Source organism: Anoplophora glabripennis, unplaced genomic scaffold (genome assembly GCF_000390285.2).
Source record: "Anoplophora glabripennis isolate ALB-LARVAE unplaced genomic scaffold, Agla_2.0 scaffold131, whole genome shotgun sequence".
Lineage (NCBI taxonomy): Eukaryota > Metazoa > Arthropoda > Insecta > Coleoptera > Cerambycidae > Anoplophora > Anoplophora glabripennis.
The window spans coordinates 373,838-389,736 of record NW_019416249.1 but is presented as its reverse complement, the minus strand read 5'-3'; the positions used below and the strand labels follow the sequence as shown (position 1 = coordinate 389,736).

At 31.7% G+C, this 15,899-nt stretch overlaps 1 protein-coding gene across 2 annotated transcripts in view; it reads left to right on the top strand.

Annotated features, from left to right (window-relative positions):
* LOC108904589 (protein-tyrosine sulfotransferase) overlaps positions 1-15,899 on the top strand; it is a 464,159-nt gene that overhangs the window by 280,975 nt on the left and 167,285 nt on the right. For both annotated transcript variants that reach the window (XM_018707207.1, XM_018707208.1), the window contains one exon: positions 7,267-7,305. The gene's annotated coding sequence lies outside the window, so the exon portion shown is untranslated. The remainder of the gene's footprint in view (positions 1-7,266; positions 7,306-15,899) is intronic.

Here is a 15,899-nt window from a genome sequence, read left to right as displayed (position 1 = left end):
TCAACGATATCTCATGAACTAATGATCGTATTGAAGGTGGGTTTTGGAAACTTAAATCAATTCTCTTCAAGGACCTTTTAATACGTTTGAGAAAAAAATATAATCAGTATTAATTTGAAAAAGTGCAAAAAATAACTTTTTCTGCCGTTTTGGAAAATCAACGAATACTTTGCAAATATTGCGAAAAGTGCCAATGTTTATAAGCTTTTTTTAGCTCAATACATGCCCATGAGGTCTGTAAATTCTGAAATCGATCAGTGGAACCGTTTTCCGTTCCTGAATCGTCAGTCTTATAAAAAAATTAAAGGAGCAGGTGTATTGCTCCTTAAACATCAATTAATGATGATTAGGATGTAAACAGTTTTTTACGTTATTTTTTTCTCACTTTTTCGTTTTATATCTCTTCTTTTTATATCTCGAAAAAATTTTCAATTTTAAAAAAAACTGAAATTTTTATGATTTCAATATATTCAGAAAATTATACTGAATCATTTTCTGTTCAGTTTTGATGCGATTTTTTGCTTCGCATGCCGTATTTCATCATGTTAAAATTGACTGCATTAATTTAAATTGAGCCTTTAAAAATACAGTTAATTTCAAAACTACCAATTTTTTTCACTAAAAAAAATAATTTTGAATTTTATTCACAAATTTTTCTTTTTTCGACAGTTCAGAAGTATTCAATGTGAAATCGTGAAAAATATAATAATATTTGGTGAGTATTTGACAGGAAATAGTAAGAAAAATAACACAATTTTTTTTCTTTTCTTTTTCATCTAAATCATTATTATTAATTGCTGTTCCTGCGATTTTAAAATTTGCAGACTTCATGGGCATATATTGAGCTAAGAAAAACTTATAAACACTGGTACTTTCCACAATATTTGCAAAGTAGTCGTTGATTTTGCAAAGCAGCAGAAAAAATAATTTTTTTGCACATTTTTAAATTAATAGTGAGTACAAAAATTTTTTTCTCAAACATACTAAAAGGCCCTTGAAGAGGGTTGATTCAAGTTTCCAAAATTACCTTCCGTTCGCTGTACGATCATTAGCTCATGAGATCGATGACTAAAATACAAATGGTGACTTTTCACTCAATAGCAGGTATCTGAATGAGAAATAATCGTACAGAAAAAAATAACAAATTGAAGCCGAGGAATCAGGTTAAATGACTGGTATTGACGAAGCCAGAAAAATTGTCTGAGCCTATATAGGTAATTTTGAAGGGAAAATTTTTGCCGTGCATTATTTATTCTGATTACGCCAAGTGTGGGGTTGCCATCAACTGTCGAAGGAACCAGCCCGGGATATTTGGACGAATGGGGGGGGGGAGGTTGAATGATGTTACAGCCTTTCAAAAATCACTAAAAAAATGTGTGTTTCTAGAATATGTTGTTTCTCTCTATCATGTTCTTAGAATTCGGTATAATATCTTCTTCACACCTCGTATAAGGTTTATTGTATATTGTGATATTTATTAATATCAGATTACTGGGCTATAATCTTCCCTACATATTATTACATTATTCTGCTTATCCAATTAAAAAAAAACGATTCGCCTTTTTCAACCCCTAACGATGAAGGTTCAGCGGTAATAAAACCGGCAAAAACTAAAGTTTTTGTTTGGATCCTTCCGGATCACAGCCGCTTAACGGTCCATAAACCGCAGCATAATCCCGAACGCTAACTTTTCCGAAGACATTTTTCCCGGCTCGTCCTATTCGGCGAGAGGGCGTTCCGACCGTTTTTGCTTAACAGTCCCCCATCAAACATCCTCGAGGAATGCGAATACGACCTGTCTGGACGTTTAAAGAACGGGCGACGCAAAATGGGCTTTGTTTTACTACAGACAATGCATATTTTGTACTATGTGATAGTATTGTAGCCACCCTCTAAACTGAAAGCGGTCGCTTCAGCATGTTTTAGCAGAATTTGTATACCGATAGTTTTTCATGGACGTCAGTGTGGTAGATCAAGGGTATTTAAAGACGAACATTGTTGATGGACGTAAGTAAAAAATTGAGTATTAAATTTCAGATTAAGATAACACTCGAAGTAGTTCGTGTTTATCCATAAAATCACGAGTCTAAACATATTTTACCTAAAAGAGAAAACATAACATGAACAAATTCCAACTTTGGTTGAAAAATTTCTTACTCGGTTTACTTATCGCAAAGCGGGGCCAACACGAAAAAACTTTTATTTCATAAGGTGGAAATTTGGCAGATGTAATGCACGTTTTCTACAGTAAATAAAATCTTGCGTTAACAATAAATAATTGTCTAAATTGGATTTAAACTAAATAGAAAACGACGAATTTCGTTAAATAGCCATAGCCACAAGATGTGCTTTAAAAGAATCATCATCAGATCTTTATATTACTTGAGGACCGAACCAAAGAAGAAACACTTCCCTCTTAGTGACGAATTTATTTATTTATTTATTAAATAGAAAATATCAAAATTTACAAATCTTTAAGAAATTCCTCGCTAGCAAAATTCATGAGTTGTAATTGGACAAAGCAAAAATTAGTGCTTTTCTACGTACATTTCGTTATATCGTCATATCTCGAAATGAAATTAAGTCCTCTCGCCGGTATTATACTGGCCCATGATGTTTTGGTGCATGGTTTGAAGTCCTAGCCTACGACTTTCCAATCCTTGATTTTTAGGTATGAGTCGTTTTCCAATTCTAGATAATTTTTATTACATTGCTTCTCCATAGAATTTTCTCCCTCTCATAGAATTCGTTTATTACTCAGGTTCATGAAGTGCCCTATATCTGTCCTGTAACTGATCATTTGACTGCATTTTTATTCGCAAATGACTTATTTTCTTTTAACTTCGTGCTAATGTGTTTCTTTATTTGTCCAAAGTATACTTTGTCGCATTTAGACGAAATGTTGTATATATAACAAAAGCCGGGACGCGTAGTAATTTATTTGTTAGTTCTCGGAACGGATGGGCCAAAAAAAGTAAAATATTTCAGTCAACATAAATTATCGAAAGTTAAAGGCTCTCAAGTAGGTTAGCGTCGTCCTTCGGAGAAATTTAGCAATATTTTTTGAACAAGTTCACTTAGAGTCGGGGCCATGTGACAGTCATCTGTCGCATCCGGGAGGCGCCAGCCTATGCTGGGACAGAATAAAGGGAAAAATCGATATTTTTAATAACGCGCGAAACCACGAGAAGAGCGTTGAGGTTCCAAAGTAGAATTAAATCAAATTGATAGTAATTGGAAAAGAAAATAATAGATCAAATAGTTGTTTTTTTTGGCGGATTTTCGGACTATAAGGATATATCAAATGAGATCGACTAATCCGTCCCGTATCGCTACACGGAGTCACTAGAGGAAGGCTAGGGTTGTTTGTAAGTTTAGTCTCAAAATTATTTAGATAAATGTAACATCAGTCAATTAGATAACTATTAACATGGCATAGTTATGCCAAAGCGTTCCGATATCCAGGGTTCCCGCCCGTAAGATAAGAACAGAAACGTCTGAACCCAAGAAATGTGCGTGTCGAAGCGAAATGTCGAATTCAGGAGAGATCTACGAACAAAGGTCAGTTCTTCCTTGGGTTTCACATTGAGCAGTCTACTTAGTTTTAGAGTCTCGGGTTAATTTAATAATGGATAAACTCTCAACTTCAGTGACACCCTGTATAGCCAGCCACTATATTACATTCTACATAAGCAACAGAGGGTAAGTGCCTGAAATTCATTTTCTGAACATATAACATTTCTAAGTTTCCACGTATTTATTACTTAAAGTATAATGATAATTATAAACTCCCTTTCGAGAATTGAACTCTTTTGAAATCCAGACTCGTTGTGATACTTATCATAACGATATATAGATAAATAAATAAATAATCCCTCAGGTTACATATAGACCGTAATAAAAACCACTCAAAGGAGTAAATCGTTCTTGCAGCTCATCTTGGAAAAGGCAACTCCTATCTTCCTTGCCTAAAGACGGTATTAAAGTTGTATTTTATTAAGAAGCAGAAGCAGATAGATAGGTTATTGCCAGATATTCCTTATTTTCTTTGTTTTTAGGTGTCGTGATGGTTTGTTCAATATTTCTGCTAGTTTATGTATTTCTCATGAGAACTGAATCATGGGTGTTGTAATTATCATCCAAGTGCTCTAGCTCACAGATGTTGTGTACTCGATACACTTTGTTGATGATATCTTGCTTCTGGGTTGAATGGTGCATATAGGAACCTCTGCTGTGCCTCGTAGTCCCACTTGGTTTCCATTTGTAAGGACATCTAGAAACGGAAGGGTACTGTTTTCTTTCAGCTTCACAGTGAAGTTGATGACCGGATATATTCCATTAATTTGTTCCAGAAACTTTTCCACCTTTGTTATTACTCCGTGGGACGAGATCTATAATCAACATATCTGAACCAACAATTTGGTGTAAGAGTTGTTGCCGTCAAGGTTTTTTTCTCAAAGGATTTATGTAGATGATTGCCAAAGCTCGGGATAAGGATGCTTCGGTTTTTGATCGAGTTGAATCACATTTTCGCGGATTTCAGGAATTCCGAGAAAGTGTTTTTTTTATCCAATTTTGTGTAAACCCAGCTTCATCTATAACTAACATTCAGGTGTAAAAATGCTTAGGCACGCATACGTACATGAAAATACTTTTGAACTTTGTGTAATATTCGCCACATTGTTGATTGGGGCACTTCAGTCACATGTTGAACGATTTACCTTGTCTTTTAAGCGGATTTTCTTCCACAACTACTATGTAAATAAGTCATTTTGAACACTGAAAAACAATGAATCACAGTAATAAGTGCACTATGAAACCACAATAATAGTGAATGTTACACCAAATTGGCTGAAGCTACTTGGGAGAGCTGCCTAAATATCCTTATAGATAGTCTGATTCTGATTAAATTACTTCGCAAGATTTATATCTGTTAGAACTAAAGACATGACTTAACATTAGATATGGGACCGTGTGCACTTAACATCTGAAATATGGCCACCGAGTCCGCACCGTCACTACGTGTATGTCTGAGTTCGGGGTCGTAGGCGACCCCAGGAAGTCCGTCAAGATATGGAATTACACTCCAATGTCATATCCGTCAGTGTTTGTATAATTCCATTTATAAAGTTCGGCCCGGGGCGACTGAAACTGGAAGTTGGAGACGTGAGGCCTGCTTCAGCGGAATTATTGCTTACTTGGTCGGATTTGGATAGACGTAGGGGAACTGCGAGCGTACTGAGTTCAGGCGCAGGGACAGCTCGTCTCGTAGTAGCCCCGAGCAAAATAATTTTCAGCGTTTTCTTTCTGCTACATCGTAGGAATTGTATGTTTTTTAAATTAGAATGGGGGTATACACCACAATATATAGTACAAAATCATAACCGGTTCGATTTTCTATTAGGTACATTCCTGAATTAATATTTTATCCAGTGAAACTTAAATTTAATATTTATGGACAATTTATATAAAAATGAATTATTTAATTTTACGGAAAATGTGTATATACAGGGTGATTCCGAACTTATCAAAAAAAAAATTAGAATGTACAAATACAATTTTGTAAATAAAAAATCAAAATGAAAGTTCGAAAATAATTTAAAAATACACTTCTGCGCGGCACTGGAAACTGGTCCACTGTAAAACCTGACCTTACGAAAGGCGAAGTGTAATAAAAAATGGACAAAAACTTGAAAGAATTTTGTATGGAAAGAAATTAATACAATTTTATATCAGCAAATTCAACTGCTATTATTAGTTAATCAAATTAATTGGTGGTTTTACTTAATAAAATAATTTGATATACCTGATGTTACAATAACTGTTAAAATTTTGTCCACCGACATGTAGACACATTTGGGCCCGTCTTACTCAGTTTCTACGAACTAACACAAATGTTGTCCTGCTTCACCATAACACAAATGTTTCACCATAATACAACCTTCTTGCTTCACCATAAATTAAAACGATATCCATCAATTCCGAGTTGCTATAAACGCAAGCTATTTTTGGCACCAACTGCTAAATAACTATTATAAACACTATCGCAACGACGATTATAAAATCAGATTTCAGTATACGAACTCGCTGAGGCCACGTGGCTCTCCACGCGTATTGCGAATGACGCTAGAGACAACAGTTGTCCAGCGATGTAATGGTTGAAAGTATTATAACTTCAATAATTTTTTTCTCGGAAACTATAAGGATTTTACAAACTTTTTTTTTACGAAATTGACTCCATTTCTCATGGCACATCTAGTCCCAAATTTTTTTGGATAAGTTGTGAATCACCCTGTATGTATTTTCAATAAACTCTGCAATATACTTAAGTATCCCAAATAAAATATTTTAAAATTTTGAAAAAATAACTAATTGATATAGAGCATAAATATTATTCCTTCTGTCTAATAACTTGATACTTAATCTAATATTAACTCTTCATTATTAAAAAAAAAATTAAATTTGTCATATTCATACACCAGTTTTTTTATCAACATTTACGTTGGGGGAAGAACTTGCAATTATTTTCAGGATTGTTTTAGATATGCTAGATCTTTTACTAAAATTAAGTCATACGTACCTAAATATTCTTTGCTCATTTAAATAGATAATAATTGTTGCATTACGAATGTTTGTAAAATTTGTGGTCATTTGCTATTAGAGGTTCAGAAATAATTACAAAGGTACAAGGTAATTGAATGTTAACATTTAATTGTATTGTACATGTCACTTGGTAAACAAATTATTTCGTTCTATTATATAAGGAGAATGTCTAAACACATTGATTTAAAAAGTTTTTAGCCTTTAACATATTACTTTTGTTATTTTATAATTTCCTAATACCTAATTTTATTTTCCAAATTTATCAGACAATCCTTAAATCGTCTCATAAAATAGAAAAGTACAGTAAAGATTCTTTATGTAAAGTAAATTACCATAGTCGTCAATTATTTCACATATTTAGACAATTATGAGCTTTTGTTTAAATAAATCCATTGTTGTTTTATCATTATATATTGTAATTACGCTTGAAATATTTAAATGAAATGCAATCCACATTTTACATCCATCCAAGCAATATAATTTATTCCTGATGTAAATTCAACAGGGCTGCCAACATTAAAATAATTAATAATGCTTTGCTGTTATAATTGTATATGTTTTGTGTATTTCAAACTAATATTTGCACAATGTGAATTTTTATGAGATTTTTATTATTCTAATTAAGCAATGGGATGAAAAATCAACAGTTATATTTTGTTGCAGGATCGACCGGCGATAGTGTCGTGGCTTGGCATTTAAGGGGTAAGTGATGCATTTTAAAATTATCGTAAAAGGAGCGTGATGTACTGAATTAAATAATTTTGTCTCCGGTGGAGATGTTTTGGCACATCGGCACTTCACTCGAATTGTGCCACAAATTAATAATTCCCCGCACTAACAAAATTATTGTTTCCTTTCCAAACAAACGTCACTTTAATGACAATTATTAGTAAATTTAACTTGATTAATTAGCAGTTATTTCGAACAATAAGAGGAGTTTTCACTTAACTACACAATTAAGAACAATCCTTCCCGAGTTCTAGCGAAGTTTAGCAGTTGATTATATTAATAATAGCCGCATTAAGCCTAATTCGCTGATGGTTTAAGTTAATCTTGGTTGGATAAGTTCATGTCGAAATTAGATCAGTACCCACTCGTCAGAATTAAGCTAAGGAAAATAATTTATATTGCACGCTAACAATTAGATAACACTAATTAAATTTAACATGTTACCGCTTACCTTACTTTTATCTATTTTTAAAAATAATTATTTGTTTAGTTATTTAATGGCGCGGCTGATATTTAATAAACGAGGCGCAGTCGAGTCTATCAAAAAAAGCCAAAGCATTAAATCTACTTTACTGTCAAGTTAAACACATAATTTTTTCGCCGATCAATTTTTATTTTATTATAATATCAAACAAAGCTATTTATTTTTATATTATTAAAATTGTATATACTTACTTCTATACTTTTTTCATGAATAATAACAATTTCATCAGATTGTACTGTAAATATAGTGGTTACCGTAAGACCTATATAAATAGATAATATACTTATCTATATACAGTATGTCTCACTAAGTTGGAACCATACGGAAAACATTTTTATTATTAATTTTAGGAAAAAAAGTTCTGCATGTTCTAAAATCTAAAATACAATCATCAGATATCAAATTTTTTCAGTCGTATACGTGATTTGTCAAAAAAATTGAATTTTTCTCAAGAGCAAGGTACCTTTATATTTGACAATTTAAAAAATTGTTATAAAGAAAAGTTGATCAGAACTAAAAACTACTTTCAAATATAAAATTACACCCATTTACATTGAAAAATTAGGTTTTGTTATTTTTTTACTAATCTTTCTATTTTGAATGAACATTTTTCTCTTGTGATTTTGAAACACATGACCTTTTCGTTTCTAAATGTTTTGTAACAATTTTGCAATTTAAACACGTGCATTTATTTTGCAAATAAGAAAATATATACAAAATAATGTTAATACTAGAAATAAATAGAATTTTATTTTTCACTCATTCTACTACTGCCTTGACATATCCACCCTCTCGTTCAATACGTGTCATTCTATTAGCAAATTCACGTAATACATTCCTTATCATTTGTGGAGAAATTTCCTGGCATGTTTCTAAAATTATCCTCTCCAAATGGTTAACATCTTGAAATGGTCCCTTCTGGTAGGCTTTTTGTTTCAAGTAACTCCATAAGAAGTACTGAAGGGGGGTTAAGTCAGGAGATCTAGCAGGCCAAAAGAGATCAGAATATCTGTGAATAACTTTTCCATGGAACATATGTTCAATATATTCCCTAACATTCAATGTACTGTGGCATGTGGCACCGTCTTGTTGGAACCAAATACATTGACGTTCTTGTAAGGGTAGTTCGTCCATGAAGTCATTGATGTGGGTTTGTAAAAACTGTAAATAATGTTCGGCATTCATAGCTTGACAAAAAAAAAGGATTAATCTGTTCTTATAAATGCCATATCACACGTTCGTCTTAAATGAATATTGGCCATGAGACTTTATTGTAAAATTTGGATTTTCTTCAGACCACCAGCGAAAATGTTGTGACGAGACAGTTCCATTTGACGAAAACGTTGCTTCATCGGAAAAAATTATATGCCTCGTAAAAAAGGGTCCTCTTCTAACTTTCCTTGGATGAGACAGCTAAAATCAAAGCGCCTATCATAATCCCTTTCTTTCAATGTGTGAACGATTTTTGGTTTGAATGGTTTGTATTTATTTAGTTTTAAAATTGTTGCCACTGTATCTTTACTTACATTTTGTTGCATCAACGACTTCCTTTTGCGCAATGACAATTTTGGATTTGCTACCACAGACAGCATTACTTCTAACTGCGTATCCATCGACAACCAGCTTTTGGCGTTTTTCATTAAAATTATTTTTAATACTTCCAATACTCTTAAATTTATTTACTATTTTCGTAACATGATTAATATTTTATTGGGATGTCTATTATTAAAAATAATAGCTGCTTCTCTATGTGTTTTATAATTTTCTCCTACAAGCAAATCTATTTTCTCTTCACAAGTTAATAACACTACCATTTTTATGTCTTATAAATTCTAACGTGTGATGAAATTCACTGTTATTTATTGCTATCAACAAATGATTTGTATGTCGGGACATCCTAGATTACATATAACTACAGTTTTTGTATTGATATAGTAGACAAAAAAAGAGAAAGAAGAAACTTTTTTTAATGTAAATGGACGTAACTGCATATTTGAACGTAGTTTTTGGTTCTGATCAACTTCTCTTTATAACAATTTTCGATATTGTCAAATATGAAGGTACTTTTACTCTTGAGTAAAATTCATATTTTTTGACAAACCGTGTTTACGACTGAAAAAATTTAATATATGATGAGATTTTAGAACATGCAGAACTTTTTATGAGGAATAACTTTTTTCTTAAAAATTAATAATAAAAAATTTTCCATGTATATTATGGTTCCAACTTAGTGACATACTGTATATAACCAATTAATAGGAATTTATACATTTGCCTGACAGCTGTCACTAAAGTTACTAGTCCAATCAATCTGTCACGGCTAGAGTTTCTGATTTCTCGGCCTACTTTTTTTCTCGAGAATTCTCGACTAGGAATTCCTGGGAATTCTCGAATTCTCGAGAAATTTCTAAAACTTAAAAAAGTCATAATTTTGGTATTGCAATGCGAAATATAAACATGCTATTATACTTAACAATCATCATTAATATTTATTATTTATTCAGTATTTTTATTAATTCCTACTTATGTTTCTACTTCTACTAACAAAACTAAATTAAACTTTGAGTTTCTTCTTAAAAACCTTTAACTTGTTTTTTTATTAAACACTTTCAATATACTTATGTTTACTTCAATGTTTTTGAATCGTAGCGTTCTTCCAATAATTATTAATAATCATTAATCATGCAGTCTTTTAATTAAACAAATAGTAAATAAGGAATTTAACCGAAGAAATCTTAAAAAAAAGCTTTAATTTAAAGATACAGAAGCGTTCTTCCTATTAATTTTTCACTTATAATATTAATAATAATAATAATAATATCTCTACTCCTCATTCTAACTACGAGAATTAGCCCAGAAGTCGGAGACTTGTGCGGGAGAGGAGGCGGCATATTATTACTACGCAGGTCGCATTTGCGCCCAGGAACGACTTATGTTGGTAGGCCCTAACCACCATTCAGTGCAGGAATAAGGGAAACCTGGAAAACCTCATTAAATATGGGGGTAGTCAAATAGTGCACAGAGGGTGCCAATCCTCCACATCGTTTTAAGTACTGACGCCTTAAACCGTGCGGCTATCGACCGTGTAATATGTAATCACATTCTTTTAATTAACAAAACAAAAATAAAATAATCAACTAAAGGAACAGGAACTAAATATTTTCATAATCAAAATCAACATTAGGTATCTGCTTATAATAAAATTTCTACACAGACTTATAACTAGGTACATTAAAAAAATAAGAATCATCCAAGTAAACTAAAGCCTTAAAAACTTAAAATAAATTTAAAATAAATAAATCATGAGCTAGTCGAGAAACCACTTTAACCGCTCAGTTATTTGTCGAGAAACGAATTGAACGCATTATGAACGAAACGACCTCCAGTCAAGAACTTAAAACACTCGTGATTTTTAAATTTCTCGATTTCTCGACACTTTTTTCTCGTCTCGAGTAAGGCCAGATTTCCCGGGAATTCTCGCTTCGAGAAGTCTCGATCAGAAACCCTAGTCACGGCCTAATGTTAAATTTACAAAAAATATCACGTGGAAAGAAAAAATATGGTGGTGTAGGAAAAAAATTCTGAGGAAAGGTAATGTTTTTTCCTATGGCGCATAAACGGCGAAGATAACCTAAAAAATTCATAAAAGTAAAAAAAAAACGGTTTTCGCTAATAAAAAAAAAAACTTGAGCTCCAATCGAAATAAGTTAAATGATAAAGTTATAGCTATTAAAAAAACCTATCAATTAGGATTTTTAAATATATCGATTGCTATATTACTTTTCAAGATATATATATAAAAAAAAACATCAAAAATCGACCTTTTGCTGTACCTCTTGCAAATTAAGATTTTGAAACTTGTTACTTGCTGTAAATATAGCAATCGATATATTTCAAAATACGAATCGATAGTTTTTTTTTAATAACTGCAACTTTCTCATTTAACTTTTTTCGATTGGAGTTCAATTTTTTTTTATTAGCGAAAAATCGTTCTTTTGACTTTTATGAATTTCTTAGGTTAACTTCGCCACAGGAAAAAACACTATCTTAGAATTTTTTTCCTATCACCATATTTTTTTTGTTTCCAGGTGGTATTTTTTGTAAGCTTCTTCTTCTTCTTCTTCTACCGATTGATTGGACTATACGCCTTTAATGTCGATCGGCAGAAAAGGAATTTTGCGTTTATGCATTTCTGATATTATTCGTTATAATTTGTTGTACGCAACTAATCCACGTGGAAGTTATTCCGTTTTGAAACTTCTCTCGCAACAAATATTGACTTGCTGTGTAACTTGTCCTGAATATCGTCCAGCATTCCAAGAATTTGCAAATAGTCCTGCAGAGATCAAATCCCCGATGGCATCCCACGTCTCTGCAACCATTTTTTATTTCCCCCGCACAAATATTGACGTTAACCCGCCGTCATCCTGAATTATGTTTGCATATAATACGTAGCGAGTGACACTCTAGGAAGCACGATTTGACCTCAACGGCACAGGCACGCTTCCAGGGGAATCCTTGAATGATAAAACTCAACTAAGCTGTTTCAAATTTCTCTTGCGGCCTTCTAACCTTCTCATAATGTAACCCACAAAAAATAAAATGGAATATTAAATTCCTACAGAACGTACACTAAAAATAATTACCAACTGAATATTTTCATATTCCTGACTTGTATACACCGAGAGAACAGTTTTTTGTTTCAATAAATTCCATTTGCGCTAAACAAATGCAAATAATATATTTGAAGATATGAAACAAACTCCAATGAAGATTGAAGTTAATGTCTTAAACAAATTAAATAATGTTTTAGAGGAATTTGCTACTTGAAAGTCTATTTTGAACAATTGAAGAAAATTGATTGTTGACTGTTAAAGAAATATAAATTTCAATAAAGTGCAATTACTTTTAAGTTAAATAAACTGATAATATTAATTGTTATTCAGTTAAATATATTACGGATGTTAACCACTTCCTTCAACAATATTTTATAGGCAATCTGTCTAAAGATAACTGTTCCTTAATAATCTTATATGAGGTTTGATCAAAAAGTAACGGAAATTGTGCGTGTTGTATCTTGTATATTGTTGAGTATTGGTAGCAATGTTAGTGACGTACCTGTCAATTTGTGTTTAGCTGGCGAATGAATGAATGAATTTACTTCAGTCCTTTTTGGCGATTTTTTGTGTGACGAAATCTGGGATCAGAAAGTTGATATTGTCTGTAATTTTGTGTTAAAAACTGAATTGTCGACGACAATTGTTCACAGCCACAATGTTCTCAGGAAAAGCCGAGAAGACATCAACGATGAGGCGACATCTGGTCAAATGTGAAAGTCCTTCTAACCGTTTTCTTCGACTACAATGAAATAGTTTTTACTGTTCGGTCGTACATTTATCCAACAGTTCTTGGCAAAACACAATACCTTTGTGATGCCGCAATAACCCTATTCTCCGGACATGACCCCTGTGAACAACAAATAAAATCTTTACATGCATTTTTCTACGAATTAATGCAGTCTATATTTTAAACCCAATTTACTTGAAAACGGCTCATTTTTAAATTATGAAACAAGAGCACATTTTTTGTTCAGAATTGATTGCAGATTCAGAAATACTTAATCAAATTACATAAAACTAGGATATGCAAAAGTTATGAAGACATAACCTTGAGGACAAGTGAGCCTAGGCCGGTTCTCCCGTCAGATCGAAATAAGTAGTTTTAATGACGTTTAATAGATGTACGCTTCATCTAAAAATTACTTAAATCCCTGAAAGGGTTTTTGAGTTATTGCGGAAAGTTGTTATTATTTTTTTCTAAACAACACCCTGTAAGTTAGTGAGAGAGCATCGCAGAAAAATATTTTATAAGAATTTTAATCTTATTTTGGTCTGGTCTACCCTCTGGTAAATTTTTTTTCGCTCACACTGGGACACCCTATATTTTGTATATACAGGGTGATTCACAAATTGTGAACAAAAATGAAACCTTGTATTCTTTTGTGAATTTAAAGGGGAGCTTTTCCTATAAAGTTTTTATCTACGACATTTGGTTAAAAAGATACATACTTAGATACTTCAAAAAATGTTTTAATTTGTTTTAAATAACTAGTGAGTGAAATATTTTGAAATTGGGCGCATGTATTTATGTAAATATTATCCAAAATCTGAGGGCTTTTCCTAAAATTTACATGCTCTGGTGGCGGAGATCCTGGCATATTTTTCTAAACAAAATAGTACGCCACTGTTTTACGGTAACAACCATGATATTTTCGGATTCGTCTTTCAATTTTCTACAAATTACTACCCTTTTTTGTTTTTCGAAAAAAGCCTGATTTTTGAATAAAACTTAAAAAACGAACTGAAAACACACTTCGATATTTGAATAAAATGCGGTTTAAAATTACATGGGCTATTGATTATATCCAAAAACAGGGTTTTTAGATGAAAAAACCGCGGAGTGCTATTAAATTAGAGGGTGGAAATTAGAGATAGGAGTGAAAATGCACCCCTTTCAGTTTTTTAATTGTAACTCGAAAACGAAGCAAAATTTCGCTATAGTTCATAGGAAAAATTATTTAGAGAATTGAATTTCCCATCAAAGTAGCTTATTTAAAAAATTTTTAACGAAATTTTTAAGCAAAAAAAATCGTTAATAAACAATTTGAAAAAAGCCAAAAATTCGATTTTCTGATTTTTTTTTACTTTTTTGCCTCTAGTTTGTTTTTGAGTAAAGATAGGTATAGCCTTTGCTTCATAGAAAAAAAAGTAGATAAAATTTCCTTCAAAACAACAGGTTGTAAAGTATTTTTTGAAAATTGATTGATATACGGCCGCTCAAACTTTACCAATTTTTCGATTTTCGTCGCATTTACCCTTATTACGTTTTAATTCTTAAAAAAGGAAGGAAATATGACGTTCAAGGACTTTCATCACATAACTTGTTCGAAGGGTCATTAAAAATGAAAAAACCGCGGGGTGCTACTAATTAGAGGGTTGGAATTGAAGATAGGGTTGAAAAAGCACTTTTGCAGTTTTTTTCATATAGCACGACAACGAAGCAAAATTTCGGTATAGTTCACAGGAAAAATTTTGTAGAGAATTGAATTTCTCATCGAAATGGAAATTTAAAAAATGTAGAAGGAAAATGTATGCAAAGAATCGTTAATAAACAATTTTAAAGAAAGCAAAAAATAAGATTTTTGATTTTTTTACTTTTTTAATAAAATCATTTAGTAAAAACTTGAGAATTTAAATACAATAAAGTTTATTAATAATGTATATACAGTGTGTCCACGGATGGAGTTGACAAGTGGAGAAACTCTTTTGTTTTGGACTTTATCGAAAAATGTCACTCCTTATAAAAAGTTCTGCCCCTCGAAAAAATGAGACTGTCAAACAAACATCTTAGATTAGATATACAGGGTGCATTAAAAAAAAACACAAAAATACTTAAGAGAGAAGTACCATTATTTATTGTTTTACACAGCAGTTTTATGAAACAAATCAGTTTATAACCTCAAATAATGTCCTAATACAAATTTTAATATCAAAATTTTAGCTTTTGAGGTGGGAAGTAGCTATACATATAGAATAAAAGTTTTAAAATCAATTCAATAGCCGATAGCAACATTGACATTCTGAGCAGATAGAAGAAAGAATAAATAATGCTTTTCATAAGATTCAAGCAAGAATAAATTTCGAACAAATTACATTTTTGTTATTGAAAAGATGCGTCTGTTTTCGTGGAAATGGAGGTATTTTTGAGTTTGAGCATTTCCTCAAATAACATCATTAAATTGATTACTAGTGTTATAATAATTTATTTATTCGAATAAATAACCAAATGATCAGTCACGTCATGTCATTTAAGTAAAAGTGTTTTCAGTTGGTTTATTAAGTTTTACTCGATAAAGAAACATTTTGGCTAGACAAAAGAAAAACAATTTTCTTATTGAATATTACATTTTTTTGTAGAAATCCACAAGATTGTACAAAATGTTCTGGTTTGTGATCTTGATAATATTGGTAATAAATTTACTCAAAATATAAGAATATGTATGTTATTAGTACTGATTAAGTGA